At 22.1% G+C, this 4,480-nt stretch overlaps 1 protein-coding gene across 1 annotated transcript in view; it reads left to right on the top strand.

Annotated features, from left to right (window-relative positions):
- Nucleotides 1–4,480, top strand: part of LOC117170298 (breast cancer anti-estrogen resistance protein 1) — a 41,812-nt gene that overhangs the window by 27,050 nt on the left and 10,282 nt on the right. The window lies entirely within an intron of this gene.

The following is a 4,480-nucleotide window of genomic DNA, read 5'->3' as shown; positions in this document are numbered from 1 at the left end:
AGTCGGGAGTGGTGCTGACTGAAAACAGATGATTTGGAGCGATTCGCGCGCCATCTGTTGGTCATTCTAAGGACTTATTGAACTACCCTCGTATTACGTAACGTTATTTTAAACCCTTTTACCTTTCCACCGCCCTAACTGCAATTACGTAACATATATTTTGTATTAGTTTAAAAAACTGAATAGACGTTTTGCAAATAAGAATAGATTTTTAGGATGAAGCGCGGTATAGAAATACATTAAACAATATTTTGACGTAACACAAGAACACTTTTTTGATATTTTTTTAGTGACATACATTTTCAAATTATTTACAAGAAAAGAAGTATGAGCAGTTTTTTTTAGAATTATATAAATTTTATAATTTTTATGAAACAATTAGGAAAGATTTTTCAAACTTTTATTACGAAAGTAGTAGCTAATATTTAATTACATAATCTGAGAGGAAATAACAATTTAAATCCATTCTTTATGTACTTTGATATTTTATTTTTTATTATTAAACTTTAATTTATATTATAATATTATTAAACTTAATTATTTCACAATTTATCTATTAATTTAATAATCTTGTACATTATTTAACAAAATTAGATTTCAAGAAATTATTACTGTAACATTGAATAAAACAATTTAAAGTTTATTGAAATTATATCTGATTTTAAATTTGTAAATCATTTTAAAATATGAAATATGAATGTAATATTACTGTAAAAATTAGAGGCATGTATGAAATAATATTATTAAGCTTTGTAATTTGCAAATATATAAATCATGAAAATATTATTATTACAATTAAAACCTACAAAAAATTTTTTTGTTAATGACTCAATTATGTAAAATTTAGAATTAATATAGCTCCAATATTAAATAGTCAATAAATTTTGATTAAATAACGTTAAAATAAAAATATGGTATTATTTAATTTTAATCTATAAATAATAAGTTTTTTAACATTAAATCATTAACATAATTAAAACATGAATATAATACATTTATTTAATTGTAATTTAGTATAATAACTTTATGTTTTAATCAAAATTTTAATTATAATTTATATAATAGTATTATTAAACTTAATGATTTCACAATATATCTATTAATTTAATAATCGTTTATATTATTTCAAACAATTAAATTTCAAGATAAACTTTAAATAATTATTCCTATAACATTGAATAAACCAATTGAAAATGTATTCAAATTATATTTAATTTCTATTTTGTACATAATTTTAAAGTATAAAATATAAATATATTATTATTATAAAAAATTAATAGCATGTATAACTTGATATTATTAAGCTTTATAATTGGCAAATATAAAACTAAATAAAATATTATTATGACTAAAACTTTCAAAAAAAATTTTGTAATGACTCGCTTATGTAAAATTAAAAATTAAGTTATTTTTACCAATAAATCATTAAGATAATTAGAACATGAAAATAATAAATTTATTTAATTCTAATTTAGTTTATGATAACTTTATATTCAAATAACATTTTTCATTATAATTTATAACATAATATTAATAACCTTAATGACTTCACAATATATCTATTAATTTTAGATTCTTTTATATTATTAAAAAAAATAGATTTTAACATAAACTATCAATTATTATTCCTGTAACATTGAATAAACCACATTCTGGTGAAAAGTATGTTCAGTAATTTAATGTAATGATTGAAGAATTATGAGAAACAAATTTAAATATTATGCATGATAATAATTCATTATAAATAACAGCTGTTATTGAAAATGAAAATAAAGACACAAAATGGAAATAATTATCAGCGATCGATAAAAGTAGAAATCTAGTTTTTTATTTCGATTAATTTTATACGTTGAAGAAAGATATCGCCATAAAATACGTGATTAACTTGACAATTATAACATTCAGCGCCCATGCGCTACTAATGGAGATTACGAGTTTTTATGTATAGGATTACAATAAATAAATTTTTGAAAACTGATTGCATTTTATTAAAGGACCGCTTATTTTTTCCGGGAAAACATTCTCTACAACTAGACTCTTTTATATTTTTTAAATAACTAATTAATCTTAAAATATTATTTTTCGTTTAAAAAAAATGGTTCAAACAATTTCAGCCATAGATAAATTTATTTTCAAAATTAGAAAACAGGAGAGCAGTAGAGAATGTTTTCCCGGAAAAAATAAGCCCGTCATTTATTGGGAATGGTGGTCTACCATTTCGCCACCTGGTGTCGAAAACTGGAACTAAAAAGAGTAGGTACAATTTTAAAGATGTACTTTAATTTTTGCATAAAAGTGTTTTGCGACCGTTTTGTGAAGTACAAAACAATGATTGAATACTAAAAACAAATGATTATCAAAAAACAAATAATTTTTGATAGAATTTCCGTTTTATACAGCGAAAAATAAATTTTAGTGAAATTTGTTTTAAAAAATTAGTTCACTATATCATGTAAGTTTTAATGTATTGTAAGCTTGAATAAACTTTAATTAATGTATAAATTTATAAAAATTTACTTTAAGTTCATTTTACTTCAAAATAGGTCTATTTACGTATATAATCTTTTGAAAATTATAATAAATAGTACAATAATTGTTTTTTTAGAAAAATATTTCTTTCAAAAAATGTGTTTTTTCATCGTATAATATGTAAATTCCATCTAAAACCCTTTATTTACGATAAAAAACCCTTTTATGCAAAAATTAAAATGCATGTTTAAAATCGAACCTATTCTTTCTAGTTTGGATTTTTGTCACCAGGTGACAGTAAAAAAAAACCAATTGCAAAAACATGGTTAAAATTACTGTTTTTTTAGAATTTAAACATTTTTCATTAAAATAATTTTTTTATTTAAAATCACATGAGTTGTAGTATTTAAATTTTTTTAAATCATAGAAAAACTACTTTTTCAGATATCTGATTTGGCACGACAACTACTAACTAAGACGATGATTCATAAAAACTTAATTTAAAAAGAAATAGGTAACAATATTTGGAATAAAATTCAAATTGATTAATAGACATGTCAAAAGAGTTGAATTTTCAAGCCAAAATTTTACTTTTTAACCAAATAGTTGAACTTTCTATCAAAATAGTTAAGTTGTTAACTAAATTCATGAAATTTTTAACCTAATCGTTGAATTTTCAACAATATAGTTGAATTTTTTACTACCTTCAACCTAAAACGACGAATTTCCAATAAAAAAGTTAAATTTCCAACCAAGAAGATAATTTTCAACCTAAAAGTTCCATTTTCTAACAAAATATTTGAATTTTCTAACCACAAAAAAAACGAATTTTCAACAAACATTTTCAACAAAATAGCTGAACCCTCTACATACATTTGTTTAACGAAATAGATTTTCACGGAAACCTATAAATTTTGAAACCAACAAGCCAAATTTAGAACCAAGAAGGAAATAAAATTCTACTGAATTTTTGAATTTGCAAACCAAAATAGGTGAATTCACGACGAAAAAAATTATTGTTAATATATTATTTCAACCAAAAAAGATTTTAATTTTAAATTAAACATATTTGAATTCAACTAAAAAATCCTCAATCAAATCAGAATAATTTTGTACCAAAATCAGCAGAATTTTCAACAACAAAAAAAGATAATTTTGTATGTAAATAGATAAATTTTTGAAAGAAAAGGTCGAATTTCGGACCGAGAAAGTAAAGAAATTGCACTGAATTTTTGAACTTTCAAACGAAAAAGAAGAATTTTTTACAAAATAGTTCCATTTTCGAATCGAAAATTTGAATTTTCAACCAAATACATGAATTCTCAACCAAAATAGACGAATTCTCAAGAAAAAATATAATAGTTGATATTATTTCAACAAAACAATATCAAATTAATTTTCTAAAAAACAAACAAAAAAGCAGATCAATTTTGAAACGAAAAAGCCAAATTTTGAACCAAGAAAGAATGTTCTATTAAAATGGTTAAATTTTAAGCATAAAAAATGAGAATTTTTTCAAACAAAAGATATAAATCTGGGAACGAAAAAGACGAATTCTGAATCAAAAAAGAGAAAAAATCCATTGATATGTTGAATTTTCCAGCTAAGAAGACAAATTTTCCACAAAACACTTGGATTTTCAAACTGAAAATATAAATTTTGAACAAAAAAGTTACATTTCAATCAAATAGTTGAACATTCTATAAAACTAGAGAAATTTTCAACAAAGGACATGAAGTATCAACCAAAATATATGAATTCTTGACGAAAAATATAATAGATAGATAGATAGATAGATATTTATTTATTTTTCAGCCCAACGGCCTTGAAAAATTGGACTTGGTTTACATTTCTTTTTCTTATCCATCCACTCTTGCATTCAAGGATTTTTTTTTTGACAACTAAAAAAAAAATAGAATCTCTATATGGATTAATAGTAACAATAATGGTTCTCTATACACTCATATTATACATTTCTCTACTTATCTAGAGTTAATTACATCCTCTTTTC

The sequence above is a fragment of the Belonocnema kinseyi genome, chromosome 3 (assembly GCF_010883055.1).
Source record: "Belonocnema kinseyi isolate 2016_QV_RU_SX_M_011 chromosome 3, B_treatae_v1, whole genome shotgun sequence".
Lineage (NCBI taxonomy): Eukaryota > Metazoa > Arthropoda > Insecta > Hymenoptera > Cynipidae > Belonocnema > Belonocnema kinseyi.
This window is presented reverse-complemented; position numbering and strand designations above follow the sequence as displayed.